Genomic DNA, 17807 nt, shown 5'->3' with positions numbered 1-17807 from the left:
ACGCGAACCTTTTCTTGATACCTGAGCTCCGTAGTGCTGAATCGGATTTTGGTACCAAGAAAAGGTTCGCGTACTATACTTTCGAGGAGACCTTCAATTTCCAATTACAGTATTAATTTCGCTAGTGGAATACATCGACCATTCCGTCAATTTCATTGAGTAACCTTAGTTCCAATCGTGTACGATATCCTACCATTCTTACAAATGTCAAGTTGAAACACTCGGCAGTGTTATGATTCTCTGTTGCTGGTAACTTTTGTAATACTTGTGCACGGGCAACTCTCAGAAGAAATTGACTTCGTCGTTGTTCGTTGAGCTCATTACTGTGCGATCCTAGGTATTACATGTTCGAAATGCGATTGCACTCGCTGACCCCTGAACCATCTCTTGCCGGTGATGCTAGACGCGTGATGACTGACACGAGCGCCTTCCTGCCCTCCACTTTCTCTTTCATGACACAATCTGCCTCAGAGTTTGGCTATATTTAAGGAATACAAGGTGTTTAGCAATCAGTTCCTCGATGATGGCACGTTGGTTCCTGCACCACATTTCAGAGTCAGCAGTGCGCTTGTCTCACAGCCATATGAGAAGACAGAGAACACCAGGTGTATGTTTGCTGTTGCTCGGTTACGCCAGGTTTTCATGTTTTTTTTTACAAAACTCTTCTAGAGTCTTTCTCTCGGTCCGCTATGTCATTGATTGTCGATCCAAGTTACACAAACTCGTTCACCATCTCTGAACTGGCCTGTGATCTGCTCCATTATTATTTTGGACTCTAATCCAGTCTCTAAGCTAACATTTTCTTCTTCAATCATTTCTGCAAGCTGGCTAGGAGACTTGTCGTCAGTGAAATGCAATGAAATCTCTCGTACTAGCAGACGTACTTGGAATAGACGGTGAAAATTACATACTTGTTTAACACGGGGTAGCTAAGGCCATACGATGATTGTAATATGCAGCTTACTACGTCAGGACACTGAAGAAATCTGAGATGGTATTGTCTACAGCCACAGTGCTACAATAGGACGGACCTTGTACCAGCGACCTAACATCCTTACATGATTTCCGAATATTGGGTGATATTTATTACTCCCTTGTAAGAAGTTCCTTCTCGTTGGAGGAGGACCTCACGGCGCCGGCCAGTTTTTTGCTGAAGAATTCCAACCAGCCTTGCCCCTGCCTATAACTCCGAACCAGGAACGAGTTTCTCCCCTCCCCAAGCACCTGCCTGCCAGACGTAGTGGACCATTGCTTTAGTTTCACTTTCCAGGCAGTCGCGCGCTGACCTCGCCTTTCGTAATGACGTGTGAGTGAACAAAGGATTTAAGATTCCAGCTACACTTCATACAAGGTAACGTAAAACGCTTCTTATATTTTGATCACTTTTCACGAGTATGTAACGGGAAATGGGACGCGTCATTCCACATGACCTTGGCCTTCTTCTACCTCCATGTTGGAGCAGAACATCTTCATTCTTATCCCGGCTGCTTCTTTCGTCGGACGGATTAGTTTTGTGCAGTTCAGCAGCAGAAGAAGAAGATGCGGTGTAATGCGATTGTAAATGTGTAGTTTCTAGGAGAAAACGTATTGAATTCGACATGCTGAACTTTGTTTCGTGATACGACTGATCATTTGTCCAGTGTACTTAGCGATAAGGCATGTGCAAGTTCAGTAATGGCCGCCATTTGAAAACGGTTTAACAGGCCGAGTCTCAACCAGTTCAGGTGTGACTGGGCAAGAAAGAACAGCTCTTACGTGACTTTTTGCAAATAATATGTTTTAAAGTCAATATTTCGAAATACTGTATTACGTCTGTGCCCCGCAGTGTAGGGGTAGCGTGCTTGCCTCTTACCCGGAGGCCCCGGGTTGGATTCCCGGCCAGGACAGGGATTTTTACCTGGATCTGATCTGACTGCTGGTTCGAGGTCCACTCAGCCTACGTGATTACAATTGAGGAGCTATCTGATGGTGAGATAGCGGCCCCGGTCTAGGAAGCCAAGAATAATGGCCGAGAGGATTCGTCGTGCTGACGACACGACACCTCGTAATCTGCAGGCCTTCGGGCTGAGCAGCAGTCGCTTGGTAGGCCATGGCCCTTCGGGGCTTTTGTTTTTTTGTATTACCCCTGTGACATTGTTTGTGCCAAACTTGGTGAAATTCTGCCGAACAATTTAAACGTGATTTCGTTTGGGAGGGCGGACAGACGGACAGTTGTAAAACCGCGAAGTTAAATTACTAAAGTTTATTAAACCCAATACCGAGCGATTTGGCTGCGCGGTTTCTTCGCCGTAGTTGACTTACGAGCATTGTACCATAATGCACGAATTCACAGCATCTCTTCCTCTTTGTGAGGAAATTAATCTTATTTCTTTACTTCCCTTTAGCGGGTTACATTTGGTGTAAATGATCTCTTTATTTACTTCTGATCCTCTGCTTAAGTGATGCCCTTGATATTATTACGGCTTTGTGACGGATCAGTTTGTCAGGTTTTTTCAAGTTCATGAAGGAACCTAATTCGATTATCGACCTGAATGTACAACACGTACACCTAGTGCACTACGATGCAATGAAAATTACCGATATGTGAAAAGTGTGTTTTGTTAAAACCCCACTTCATTTAAGCAAACCTGCTTGAAGAACCCGAGGAACAAGGTGTCCTTAACGTCGATGTCTTTGAGCCGCCGTAGTTCGGGTTCCCGCGAAATTCCGATGAGTCGGTACACGTACACTGGCGGAGAACATGTCTCTAAAACTTAAAAATCTATTTCGATTTTTGAGGAGGAGGAGAAGAAGAAGAAGAAGAGTGGGGGGGCTTCGCTTCTTAACAAAGGGCATTTTCCGGGGGGGGGGGGTTAAATTTTAGTGACAGTGTTTTCATTTGGAATAGGTTGAAAAGTGTGAAGGTAACCAATTAAAACAGAACGTAAGTGAGCCAAGCGCGGCGATGTTCGGCTGCTTAGTTCTTACGACCCGTTTTAAAAGTAGGATGGCTGGGTCGGTAGACTGACTGAGGAGGATTCTCGACTTGGTCATCTGAACTATTTTCTTTATTTGAGATCTAATAAGCGGAAAGCGAAGTTCGGTTCGTATCTTTTTATTAGATCTCAGGATTGGTGCTCTTGCCATTTTTCGTAGTATTTCATTTTGAAAGGTGAGTTTTCGGAATGTAGTTGCACGCCTCACAACCATACTGCAGGATACCTGACACATGCTAGATTAAGGTTTCTCGTAATGAACCTGTTATACAGCAGAGGTCTCAGGGCTGCCACCCTTGCCATCGCTTCTGTAAAGCCTGTTCAATAATCTTTGTTACACCAACAGTGGGACGTTGTTAATAGTTAGATGACCAAGGTTAGGCCGGCACTTGTTGAAAACAATAGCCTTTGTTTTGGTGGGGGTTATTTTCAACTTGTTCCGGACGTGCAGCGCTCTAGTGGCATAGTCATTTCTCCTCTGAGAGGGATACATCCACTCCTTGATGGGTTTGGAAGATCACACATAATGCAGGGAAAAGAACTCCGCCCTTTGGGACTCCGGCTCGGAGGGCCCGAGGGGTGGATTTCTCCCCTTCACAGGAGACGTAAAATCTTCTGTGAGTCAAACATGACTGAATAATTTTGACTAAGTAGGTGGGAACTATTAGGTTCTCGTGTCAGACAGTGTCGAAAGCTTTCTCTACATATTGCTGGCACGGGGACACATTGTTGGTGTTCTGTACGAAGAGCGGAAAACTTGAAGGTTTTAGAGTTGTCGTAATGTGTTGCCGGAGGATACCGTCCTCTACCTCTCACTCCGTTGACAGAAGTGATGTACCTACGAACCAAAGAGGATAGAATTGAATAGAGATGAAACTCAATGATAAATTTCGGTACCAAGCCACTTGGCGCTAGTAGTTTTAGTCTCTCATCAGAGATAGCGCCACAGTGTGCATTCTGTCACGGCCGACTTGATGGGCCGCTCTAACTAGCTCCTTGTCCGACTCGTTGGCTGAATGGTCAGCGTACTGGCCTTCGGTTCAGAGGGTCCCGGGTTCGATTCCCGGCCGGGTCGAGGATTTTAACCTTGATTGATTGGTTCATTCCAATGGCCCGGGGGCTGGGTGTTTGTGCTGTCTCCAACATTCCTGCAACTCGCACACCACACATAACACTATCCTCCACCACAATAACACGCAGTTACCTACACACGGCAGATGCCGCCCACCCTCATCGGAGGGTCTGCCTTACAAGGGCTGCAATCGGCTAGAAATAGCCACACGAAATTATAATTATTATACTAGCTCCTTACCGGCCTTGACAATCGCTTGTGAAGCCCAGCATAAAGCTGTAATTGGAAAGTTTCACCGTAATGCCGCTGGAGCGCTGGCCTACTACCCAGTGACAGGAAGCTGTACATCGCAAATTGTCGCATTTCCAGTTTTATTTATATGGTCTTTCTGTCGTAACTGTTGGCAATGTGTTCACAATGAGGTGCTTGTTTGCTTGATATTGAGATCTAATAGTTATGCGCTAGTGAGTTTATTTTTTATTGTGTAGTGTGGTAATAATATTTTTTTAAAATTGTGTTTACAAATCTTGGAATTTGTGACATTCTTGTGCACCTTTTCGTACTTCGAGCAGAAATTTTATGGAAACAAGAACAAAGTGATTTCTTGCTGTAACTTCGTCCTGAACAAGGATTTTAATTTATGCGCTAATTCGTTTTTTAATGGTGTGGTGATTTGCTTTTCTTTAACTGTGTTAGGAAATATTCGAATATATATGTTGCTGTGTGCCTTTTTTGTATTCCGAACAGGAAAAAAAGAGCAAAGGGACACTATCATTTCACGAATTGTCTGTAGACCAGGACAAAACTACGGAGTGGCTAAAAGCAGGTAGCACTCTCTTCTTAGTTTTCCGTTTCTATTTCGGGTATTTACCTTCGTTCTTTCTTTCTTTCTTTCTTTCTTTCTTTCTTTCTTTCTTTCTTTCTTTCTTTCTTTCTTATTTACTCTGTTTACCCCTCCAGGGTTGGCTTTTCTCTCGGACTCAGTGAGGGATCCCACCTCTACCACTTCAAGGGTAGTGTCCTGGAGCGTGAGACTGCGGGTCGGGGATACAACTGGGAAGGATGACCAATACCTCGCCAAGGCGGCCGCAACTTCTGTGCTGAACAGGGGCCTTGTGTTGGGGATGGGAATATTGGAAGGCATAGGCAAGGAAGAGGGAAGGAAGCAGCCGTGGCCTTAAGTTAGTTACCATCCCGGCATTTGCTTGGAACAGAAGTGGGAAACTATGGAAAAGCACTTCGAGGATGTCTGAGGTGCGAATCGATACCCCCCTCTACACAGTTGACCTCCCAAGACTGAGTGGACCCCGTTCCAGCCTTCGTACCACTTTTGAAATTTCGTAGCAGGGCCAGGAATCGAACCCGGGCGTCCGGGAGTGGCAGCCAATCACGCTGATCAGGAATTTTTACCCATTAGTTTTCTCCCATAGAATAATACTTTAGGCGGTGTCGTATTTGCCATATGACAGCACAGCAACACATTTTTATTCAAGATAATCTGAACTTTAACATTTAAACATTGACAAGTAAGAATCCCTACTGCTATGACGATAAGGCCAATGTATGAAGTGTTGTTACCTGAGCAATGGGGCCGATGACCTAGATGTTAGGCCCCTTTAGACAACAAGCATCACCATCATCGAGCAGAGAACAGTTTACAACTTATTTACTGAAAATACTTTTCTCTCACTGAATTTTATTTAAAATTCCTCTTCTTTTTCGCTATTTGTTTTACGTCGCACCGACACAGATAGGTCTTATGACGCTGGTGGAATAAGAAAGGGCTAGCAGTGCGAAGGAACCGGCCGTGGCCTTAATTAAGGTACAGCCTGATGGGAAACAACGGAAAACCATCTCCAGGGCTGCGGACAGTGGGGTCCGAACCCACTATTTCCCGGATGCAAGCTCACAGCTGCACGCCGCGCGGCCAACTTGTTCCACCCTACTGCATTTCAAGTAAAAATTACTGTCTGAATTTAGCACGGCTAACTTGCCCGGTATTTAATATTCTAGTGGAAGGTATGAATGAAATGTAATCTGAAACTATATATATTGAAATTAAAATTTAAACATGTTTAGGTCAAAATATTTAGGTTATGCATACAAAGAATACCGTATGGAAAAAGTAAGACTTTTGTGTTTTGTCCAGCCCCCTTCCTGAGAGCAGCGCTTGAAGAATTTTAAAACTCTAATTGAACAATGACTCTTAATCTCAATATTAACATCAGAAGACAAAAGTATTGTGGTAAGTTCTGCTATGTATCTAAATGCCATGATAATAAAAACAATTACTATTATTCCTCATAATTAAGGAGCGTCAGTTGGACTACTACATCCTCCGCAGTTTCATTTCACGACGTTGTTTTGGCACATATCAATGAAAGTAGCCTTTAGGATTAATCATTTTAATAGTATTAACCTATGTAACATTCTCCATAACTCTAAATTACGATAAATCGTCAATCAAAGTCAATATATTTTCCATAAAGAAGCATGCATTTCTACCGCGAATAGGTCGGTCGCCAGCGCCACGTGTCGAGCCGTGTAACTAGTCCGATTACAGTGCGTGGACCCGATTGTCAAGGCCGGTATAAGGAGCGCAGCGAGGGATCCAGTCGGCCGTGATTCTGTGCAATACCTTAGTATTACTATAACAGATAGCGCAGAGAAGTAACATCCGGCGCAGTGAGGCACAACCGGTTATGCTTATAGCCCCCCTCCCTATTTTTATTTTCAAGTATTTACTATGTTGTAAATAATGATCTGATACCCCTAGTTCGTATGGCATACTATTTTATTGAGAACATAACCTCACACCTCAAAGCAGCTTTAACTAAGATGAATGACGCATTAACACAAAGCTGATACTATAACAAATAAGAAATCCCTTCAAAACCAAGACAGCAGAGCAAAGCATATCCATATGCAAGAGAATGGGGTATCACATCAATATCCAAGTACCATTTGAAAATAAAAATAACAGAATTAAATGCACTGATACATGAAATGTATAGAAATACATTATTATAGAATCATTCCACTTCCAGCCCTTGAGGTGTGCTCAAACAGGAAATACAGGATTTCAGGACTGGCAAATAATGATACAAACAAAATAAGGAGACAGAAGTGTATTATTACTACTATAAACCACAGAAATAAAACGTGACCAGCAATGTAGAAAAAAATATTAACCTGAAGTATCACATTCACAATTTTAACATTAAGCACAGAAAAAATTCCACAACAAGCATAGAAGACTGTGAAATAGAAGCCTATCTGTAACTGCAGTTCCATTCAGTAGGTACGTTTATAAGTATATTTAGGTGAATTTTGTGATGTTGTAAACAATGTCTTGAATATAGTACATCAGTACGCATCTTCAGCACAACAGTTAGTGCACAATATATGACAATTTGCAGGGCAAGTAAAAGTTTAACGTTTGATATTAATGTGAACATTTTTCGAAAGTATCAGAAAGAGAATTTCACGCATCACCGACATACCACATGGCAATTTTGACACTTACAATGATCAGTTTGATTAATGCACGATAATCCTGCACAAAATTCACACAGGTGGGAAATAATAATATTCATAGTACCACTTCTATAGGTCATTCACTTCACACAGGGTTGTTACAGCCAAATCACATGACTGTAACTGTGTTCAGTGAACAGGGAAAGTCATGTTACTCGGGTTTGGATACCAAGAAGAACTCGAGGTCTCAAGGGTGTGATCATATCACCAGTCACATAAAGCTGCTGGCTTCTTTTGTGTTTTGAATACATCTGTAGCCATGAAGGAACTGTAAGAACAGTATCAAAGAGAGGAAGATATCACTTCAGTGTATTACTTCACTTTAATGGTTCCTTTTAATTAAATTACTTACCTGAAAAAGTAATCACTGCCACCACCACCACTCATTTAACCACTAAAAGAGGGTGTGGAACTGTAAGGGAAGTGTATTTCTCTGAAATTGAACGCTCCAAAATATGAATTCCTAGTATAAACAATCTTCAGGAGCATCCCATGGTGAAATACATATACAGTACAGTCTCGTTAATCCAAACTAATTGCGACCGGAGTCTGTTCGAAACTTTCGGATTAACTGGAAAATATTTTCTAGTAATAATCTTCGGCCCGGTTTCATCAACACATGTTAAATATATACTAACAAGTAGTTAGTTAATACGGAGTTAAAAATCTTGTTAGGTTTCTTGCGTTTCATCAAACTTTTCTTGTGAAATGTTAACTAATCGACTGTTAACTCTCCCAAAATTGCGAACCAAGGAGGCAGTGGTACGAACATGCTGTTTTACAGCGCGCTCCGATGCGCTTTTGTTTGAGTACAGCTGTTAAATATAGCGCGTGAAGTGAAACGGAATCGTAGTTATAATTTTTCCTCCTTCGAAAAAGTGTTGTTAATTGAATTAGTTAGTAAATATATATTAGTATATTAGTTAGTAAATATATATGAATGCAAGCGCACAGATGGCTTGACGATAAAAGAAAAAGACGAGGCGTGGGAGAAAGTCCACGAGGGTTTCAATGGGGTTAACAGATACTTTTTTAGCGGGTATCCACTGTCACCTAACAAAATCACTTCGTTAATTGTCCTACTTCAAACTGTGCACCGATATGGGAGTTATTAAATTTTGATTTGTCGTGTGCAGAACCAGACCACCTAGCAAGTATATCCCTGATTTGGAGGTTAGGCTCACTAATCACCTGAACATTAACATTAACAGAGAAATATCCCTTCCGATTACTATATATTTCGGCCCAATTGCCTGCAGGTGATTGGATTCTTACGTGTGTGCAATCTATTTCACCTAGAACAAACACCAGGAAAACGGCTTATTTCATAGAAGTCGCAGGTAATTTACTTACGCTCTTCTACTGAAGGGAATGTTATATACCTCCTCCTCATGGATGCTATTGCTGCAGACACTCGACAAACAACTCTACTAACAGTGGATTTAGAAATTCCAGCATTGTCTTCGACCATTATGTGAAAAGAACCAGTAGCAAAAAATCGTAATATTATCAGTACCTGCAACATTGTAAAAAGAGGTAAGTTTCTCTTCGTAGGATATTCTAACCTCACTCGATTTTGTCAACAACCTTAGCAACGATTATTTTCGATAACCTGTATCTATGAAGAAGTTCCGCATCCGTCAAACTTTCAAAGTCATTACGTCGCTGAACTCTTCTTCGATCAGGATTGTTTTGTAAAAGATCTAAATAGAGCAATTCCGCATCGAAAGCGAGATTCACAGCAGCCATTTTGGAACAGGTTGCTAAATGCTAATGTTAGCCATTTAACATTGGAAATGGCTGATGTTAACTTTAATACTTTAATACAATTGTTAATGTTAACAGTTGTTGATGAAACGCACATTTTCTTAAATCGTATGGTAAAATGATTTAACACCTTGTTAAGTACTAACATGTGTTGATGAAACCGGGCCTTATTGTTTTTACATCCCGCTAACAACTTTTACGGTTTTCGGAGACGCCTGGGTGCCGGGATTTTCTTCCGCAGGAGTTCTTTTACGTGCCAGTAAATCTACTTACACGAGGCTGACGTATTTGAACATCTTCAAATACCACGGGACTGAGCTAGGATCGAACATGCCAAGTTGGGGTCAGAAGGTCAGCGCCTCAGCCGTCTGAGGAAAATAATTTCTACAATACAGTAGAGTACATACTGTAATTTGAAATGTACATTCTTTAGCGTTTACTGATGTGATGTTTATGAGACGCTGGTTTAACACTGCATCTTCGAGTAGGTTCCAATCACTACTGCAAAATAAACTAACACACTTTGTAAAGATACACGACCAGTGATTGATGGTTTATGATGATTAATTCTGTTTCCATTAAGTTATTCTTGTAAAATATGACTAATAAAATGCAAGTAAATCTTCATTCTATAATGTGTTTTTTCATTTCAATAAGGATATTTTAAAAAAATGAATATTTCAGTTCGTATTAACCGGACTTTCGGATTTACGGGACTCTAGTGCATTATAAAAAACTAGAACTTCTAGTGTCAGACCAAGACAGATAGCCTACCTAGAAGATACGGAACCACTGAAGCTTATAACACATTGAGTTTTTTTAGTTTACGCTGAAGTTTAGCAGATTCTTTGACTTCCCTATTATACTTGGTGCACCACCAAGTTACACAGATGAAGCAAAGGACTCTGAGAAACTTCTGCAGTAAAATATTGCCATGGCCACAACCAACATTGTGAAGCCAAGAAAATTCAATCTCTCTTTCCAAATTCCCTGCTAGGGTTTTAATCAAATCTGCCATCTTTCGATCTGCATCAAGTATTTTCTCAACGAGGGCCACGCCCCAAGCAACAGCAGAAATAAGACTTTCCGAGGGATATGTCAAGCGTCTTTGATTGGGGCCCTTCTTTCGAGAGTCAATGACTTCATACAGAAAAAGATCTGTGTCAGCACAACACAAAACAGACCTGCAACTCTCGCAGGGCCAAGGTCCCAGAGCCTCTTTGCAATATAGCCACTAACATAGGCTGTAGAGCGCACAACGCTGTCACCTGGATATCTGGCCTCATCAGAATCAACAGTGATAGGCATTATATCATCCACAGGCTTGGAAGTAGGTATATTGTTACCTTCAGGCACATTAGGTTCATGCCCACCACAAAGGAACTGTCGTAAATTGGACAGAAGCTCTGCATCATCGATCATGCAGTTGGAACCTCGCAGGATGTCTCCAAATGCCAAACCATTGATGATGTAGGTCTTCAGGGCATCTACAAACTGCCACATTGTGGGATGATCATTGCAACCACAATGTGATCGAATTAACCCAAACACATTTTCAAGAGATACCTCAGCTGCAAATAGCGAACCTTAGCAGCCAGGTTCTCACAGGTGCGGTTGAAAGACTTGATATTTGTCCATAAAAGCTTCATAGCCTTGTTGTTGTTGTTGTTTGAGCCATCAGTCCATAGACTGGTTTGATGCAGCTCTACATGCCACTCTATCCTGCGCTAACCTTAATGGATGTAATCCAATCATGCTGGAAGGGCATTTTCTTCTCTTTTGGAGACTGACCTACAACCCTGGAAGGTACTATAAAAATCAAAGAGTCCAAACATTTTACGGCCTCTTCCCACATGTAGCAATGTGGACTGTTAACTTCCAATCGCACTTTGAGTGAAGCTCCGTCTGTAAAAAAAAGTACAAGATAAACCAAGCCAGTAATATGTGACAATTATTAGTAACTTTCTGTTACCTACGTATACTTGCTCTTTCCTATTATAAGAAATATGCTACAATTGTACTCACTCATAGGATACGGGAAACCTCCATTGAAGGAGTCCATTAAGTCATCAACAAGTTTGCAGTATTGTGCGCTCGCAAGGCCATCCGATGCCAATAGGCCTGAAATAAATAATGTCAATGAATTAAACTGGACATTAAATATTGATCGTCAGGAGTAATTTTCTACAGCCTGTACATTTACAATTTCATGAGAAATAGCTCAGCATTTCGAACTCCATTTGGCAAGGCACAAACCAACAGTGTTACTGAGAACTTGGGCAGCAATGCTTGACATTCATCTTCGCACGGGAATCAGGTGCTATGTGTGTATCGGTCAGTTTCTTGAGTGCATCCTCATATACTGCCTCTATGTGCTTCCAGCTTGCTACACCTTAAAACTGCAAACTGGTAGTCGTGACAACAATTTTCGCATCATATTTCAAGAGACTGTTCCGAGCACACTTACGGAGATGGGGAGGATCAAAAATGGTAACAATGTTCTTGCCTCGGAAGGAGAAAACCGGATCATCAGTTGATAACATGTTCTTTCTCGTGAGCTCATTCAGTGCTGCTCTGCTGCTGGAACCAAGATCACACACCGTAGCCATGACATTGGCTCCAGCATCAAAACAAGCACTGAGCACCTCCAGGATGAGCTTGCTTAGGTACACTGATGACATCCCACTGTTACTGAAGTAGAAAGCAACGGGCTGCTTCCACTTCCGTATACAAATGGAGGTAGTTTAACATGGCGAAGTAACATCAAAAGGGGAAAATAAAATCAACGTTGCGTGTGTGAGAAATCTTCGCCAACAACTACCATCTATATATATATAAAGTAACTTGTCCTGACTGACTGACTGATTCATCATCGCCGAGCCAAAACTACTTGACATAAAGAAATGAAATTTTGAGGATACATTCATAATAAGATGTAGGTGCTCGCTAAGAGAGGATTTTTGGATATTCCGTCTCTAAGGGGGTGAAAAAGGGGGTGAAATTTTAAAATGAGTGTATCTATATCTCAACACTTTAAAGGTTTACAGATGTAAGAATTGGTATTTAGAATCTTCTTTAAAAATAAGGAAACACGTATTTTTTTGTTTTCGGAAAATTCCAATGGGAGGGGTGAAAAAGGGTGAAATATTGGTTGAATGCCTTTAATGAGGATACCGGTACTTATATCTCAGAAACTGAACATATTACAGACCTGAAAATTGGTACTTTTGATCTCTTTTAAAAATAAAGAAACACGTATTTTTTCTTTTTGGAAAATCCAATTAATGGGAGGGTGAAATGGGGGTGAATTTTAAAATTAGTGTATCTATATCTCAAAACTTTGAAAGTTTACAGATGTAAAAATTGGTATTTAGAATCTTCATTGAAAATAAAGAAACACGTATTTTTTTTTGTTTTCCGAAAATCGCAATAGGCAGGGTGAAAAGGGCTGCAAAATTGTTTGAGTGAATTTAATGAGGATACTTATATCTCAGAAAATGAAGATATTACAGACCTAAAAATTGGTGTCTGGGAGCTCCTTTAAAAATAAAGAAACGTGTATATTTTTGTTTTCGGAAAATCCAATTAATGGGGGTGAAAAGGGGGGTGAATTTTTAAAATGAGTGTATCTATATCTCAAAACTTTTAAAGTTTATAGATGTAAAAATTGGTCTTTAGCATATCCTTTAAAAATAAGGAAACACGTATTATTTTGTTTTCGGAAAATCCCAATAGGAAGGGTGGAAAAGGGTGAAAAAGGGGTTGAATGCCTTAAATGAGGCTACTTATATTTCAGAACATGAAGATATTACAGACCTGAAAATTGGCGTTTGAGATCTCCTTTAAAAATAAAGAAACACGTATTTTTTGGTTTCTGGAATATCCAATTAATAGGGGGTGAAAAGGGGGTGAATTTTTAAAATGAGTATATCTATATATCAAAACTTCTAAAGTTTATAGATGTAATAATTTGTACTTAGAATCTCCTTTAAAAATAAAGAAACATGTATTTTTTGTTTTCGGAAATGCCACTTGGGTGGAGGGGGTAGTTAATAATGACTGAAAATGGTGTTGAATTCTTTTAATTAGGCTACTGATATCTCAAAAATGAAGATGTTACAGACGTGAAATGTGATATTTGGAATCTGCTTTAAAAGTAAAGAAACACGTATTCTCGGAAAATCCAATGAGGGGGGGGGGGGGTTAAAGAATAGAAAAATTAATTGACTTATTTCTATGAGAATACATAAGCTAATAAAAACTAAAATTGTTACAGACGTGAAAATTGGTATTTGGATCTCCTTTTAAAACAAAGGAAAACGCGTTTTTGGGGGGAAACCATCTTGGGGTGTGTGGGGGGGGGGGAGTGAAGAGGAATTGAATTCCTTTCGTGAGGACACATAAATCTAAAACTGAAGAAGTTAGAGTCGTGATATTTGGTATTTAGAAAACCCTTTACTATTAAAGAAACAAGTATTTTTTGCCGGAAAATTCACTTAGGGGGAGGGGGAGGAGTTTGAAAGGAAGTGAAAAAAGTTAATTATTTGTATGGGTATACTTATATCTCAAAACTGAAGGTAATAGACGTGACCACATTGGTGTTTGGAATCTCCTTTAAACATAAAGAAGCACGCCATCTTTTCATTCTTTTTTGGGGGGGGGCTAAATAAACTTAACGGCGGTGGGGTGTAAAAGGAGGGGAGACCAATTGATTTTACTGTTCGCAATGTACTTACAAGGAGCCTCCGTTGCTCAGGCAGCAGCGCGCCGGCCTCTCACAGCTGGGTTCCGTGGTTTAAATCCCGGTCACTCCATGTGACATTCGTGCTGGACAAAAAGGAGGCGGGACAGGTTTTTCTCCGAATACTCCGGTTTTCCCTGTCATCATTCACTCCAGCAACACTGTCCAATATCAGTTCATTTCATTTGTCATTTATTAATCATTGCCCCACAGAAGTGCGACAGGCTTCGGCAGCCGGAACAATTCCTATTGTCGCCGCTAGACGGGGGGCTTTATTCATTCCATTCCTGACCCTGTCGAATGACTGGAAACAGGCTGTAGATTTTCGATGAACTTATTCTGATCATAAACCGATCATTTCTAACCTTTCCTGGGTTCATTTTCAAGAACCATCTTTTCCTTCGGAGAACGTTCTTAGATTACAGTAGATTCTGCTGGCATATAAATAAAAATTTAAACTAATTTGAAATAAACGATAGGAAAGAGATTGACCGTCCGTTCACCTCTATAATAAGGTCAATAATGCACGGAAGTATGTCATTCGTATCGCCAGAAATCCCGCACATTTGCCTACGCGCGACGATGGTGCTGGTCACATTGTCAACAATGACAATGGCAGCGGGTGTAAGTTACCGCCAAGTAGCGGTCTTGCATCTTGCTGTGGGGTCCAGAACATCTATAATAATAATAATAATAATAATTGTTGTAACCAAGGTTAAAGTTTACAGAACACAACTTTATTTGCTTCACTTTATGATATTTACACAAATAACTGAAATTTATTTTGAAGCAAAAAGGAATATTGAATCTTGAGAAAAGTCTGTCTTTATACAATATGTACAGGTTTGCAGTCTTTATATACACTTCTATCTTGAAAAGATAGTTTTATGAATTGACACGTTGATAGTCGAGAACTATCTGGCACACTAACATAAATGTTCATGAGAGTCCTTGTTTGTTGAAGTGCCTGAATTCCTAAAAAGCAAGTTCAATTGATTGAAGAAATTCCACCTAGCGAAACTAAGGGAGCTTGCATAAGTTAGGGAATGAAAATGGCTTGTAAAAGAATTACGGAACATAGGCAGCGGAAACAGGTAAGGGAGCGGTGACCAGAGGTGAAACCTCGTACTGCCAGAAATTCAGTCCACCTGGTCGAAGCACATTTTCAAGAGGAGTAGCCTCCGTGCTCGACGTAGGGTGTATTCTGGAGCTGGACACCGGGGCAAGTGGGCAAGTGAGCAGGCAGGGAGCTCCTATTTATAGTACACTCGATGGTCAGGCACGCGCACTGAGGGCTGCGCGTCGAAGCTAGCAGAATGATACACAGGCGCGCGTGCAGCTGGCTGGCGGAGCGAGAAGGGAGCGCCGGACATACAACACCCTCCCCTCCTAAATGCGCCGGTACGGCGTGAAACGGCGGCGGCGCTGGCGGCGACTGCGATGCTGGGGCGGAGCTGCTGATATCTCTGTTGTATTGTCCGGAGCTGGAACTGGGCGGAGTGGCGCTGTCTCGTCCTGAAAGGAACCCATTGTTATTAAATGATCTAAAGCGCGTTCAGCAATAGATTTATCTGGTTTAGCAATAGCATCAATAGCTGGACAGGGGCGGTAGCGCAGACGTATCTGATCTTGATGGCGGCAGATACGTTCCTCCGTAGTCTGTATCTCGTAGAGACGATGACCCAAAGATCTGCAGATGACTCCAGGTATCCAGAGTGGGTTGGATTTGAATGTCCTGGTGTAGACCTTGGCGTTGAGGGAGAACTTCGTTGGTGAGGTCTTATGCTGGGCCGGAAGAGGCTGTAACAGAGAAAGTAAAGTTCTGTGAGGTCGTCCATGGAGCTTCTGTGCAGGAGTGATATTATCAGCGCCGGGTAGAGTTCTGTAGTTGTTTAAGAGTTGGAGCAAGGCTTGGTCTTTAGTTAAGCCTGAAGAGACAGCTTTCTTCATACTTCTTTTAAATGTTTGTACGAAGCGTTCAGCTTCACCATTAGATTGAGGGTGAAAAGGTGGTGCTAGGATATGACGAATGCCATTATGTGTACAAAAGTTCTGAAAAGCAGTAGCTGTAAATTGAGGTCCGTTGTCCGAAATGAGTACTTGCGGTAAACCTTCTGTAGTAAAGATTTTCTGGAGAGCACGAATGGTAGCTTCGGTGGTAGTAGTCGAATGCATATCCACTACATATGGAAAGTTGGACAGTGAATCGATGACTATTAACCACATGGAATTGAGGAAAGGACCTGCGAAATCGATGTGAACTCGTTCCCATGGAGTAGTAGCAGGAGGCCATGAAGCAAGATCAGAAGACGGGGCGTTCTGATTCGTTTGACATTGCTCACAATGACGTATTAGCTTTTCGATGGCGGCATCAATACCGGGCCAGTAGCAGTGTTGACGGGCGAGTTGCTTTGTTCTGGAGATACCCCAATGGCTTTGGTGCAATAATTCGAGAACTTGTTTCTGTAGGCTAAGTGGGATAACCACTCGGAAGATGGTGCCTGCTTCTAGTAGTACAACTCCGGCACGAGTCGTGAGACGATGCTGCATACGATGATAAGGTGCCAGGTGGGCAGGAAGTGTGCTCTGAAGAGGCCAACCGTTGCGGATGTAAGTACGTACAGTAGCAAGTGTACTGTCCTTATCCGTAGCTTTAGCTATGCAGGTAGCATCAATAGGAAAACTGGATACAGTATCTTCAAGTTCTATGTCCAACTGAAGACATTCAGATTCTTGAGAATCGAAGGCAGTATCAGGACCAACGGGTAAGCGGGAGAGGGCATCAGCATTACAATGCTGGGATGTGGCTCGATATACAATCTGATAGGAATAATCAGAAAGGAACATGGACCATCTTTGAAGCTTTCTGAGGGAATTCTCTGGGATCTTATTACCAGGATGGAATAAGTGTACGAGAGGCTTATGATCGGTAATGATCAGGAAATGGTTGCCATAAAGATATTCATTGAAACGGCGAATACCAAAGATGATGGCTAAAGCTTCTTTCTCTATCTGTGAGTATCGACGTTGATGGTCATTAAGTGTTTTCGAAGCGAAGGCGATGGGGCGTTCTTGGCCATGACGATCCTTCTGGGAGAGAACGGCACCGACACCGTAGTCTGAAGCGTCAGTAGCTAGCGTGATGATCTTGTCGGGCTGAAAATGAGTGAGTTGTATAGCTTGAATTAAGGCGTTGTTGATTGTTTTCCAGGCCTGTTGGCATTGCGGAGTCCACTGAAACTTAACACCTTTTTTACGTAGAGCGTTTAATGGAGCTGCCACTGTAGCGAAGTGTGGAATGAACTTATTATAATAGTTCGCTTTGCCTATGAAGGACTGAGCTGCTTGAGGTTCTGAGGTGCTGGCATGTTTGCTATCGCTGAGACATTCTGTATACTAGGACGAATTCCATTCTTATCAAGTATATGTCCGAGGTAGTGAACTTGAGGCTGAAAGAAGGTACATTTAGCGAGATTCGCTCGTAGGCCATTGTCTTTCAATGTCTGGAGAAGAAGGCGGAGATTGGTTAGATGTTCCTGATGATCTTTTCCAGTAACAATAATATCATCCAGGTAGTTAGCACAACCGGGAATTGAGGCGGTGAGTTGAGCCAAATAGCGCTGAAAAATAGCCGCTGAGGATGAAACACCGAATGGGAGCCGCTGGAGCTGGAGCAGTCCGAGAGGAGTGTTGAGTGTGAGAAATTTCTTAGATT

General features: G+C 41.7%; 1 protein-coding gene across 15 annotated transcripts in view; it reads left to right on the top strand.

Moving 5' to 3' along the window:
- Rbfox1 (RNA-binding Fox protein 1) overlaps nt 1-17807 on the top strand; it is a 526123-nt gene that overhangs the window by 320462 nt on the left and 187854 nt on the right. Inside the window, exon 1 of one of the 15 annotated variants that reach the window (XM_067157321.2) lies at nt 1287-1351. The exons of the other annotated variants lie outside the window; for them this stretch is intronic. The gene's annotated coding sequence lies outside the window, so the exon portion shown is untranslated. Of the gene's footprint in view, nt 1-1286; nt 1352-17807 lie in introns of those variants that run through there. 15 annotated transcript variants of the gene reach the window in all.

Source organism: Anabrus simplex, chromosome 13 (assembly GCF_040414725.1).
Source record: "Anabrus simplex isolate iqAnaSimp1 chromosome 13, ASM4041472v1, whole genome shotgun sequence".
NCBI classification, from domain to species: domain Eukaryota; kingdom Metazoa; phylum Arthropoda; class Insecta; order Orthoptera; family Tettigoniidae; genus Anabrus; species Anabrus simplex.
The sequence above is the reverse complement of the archived record's forward strand: the minus strand, read 5'-3'. Positions and strand labels throughout refer to the sequence as shown.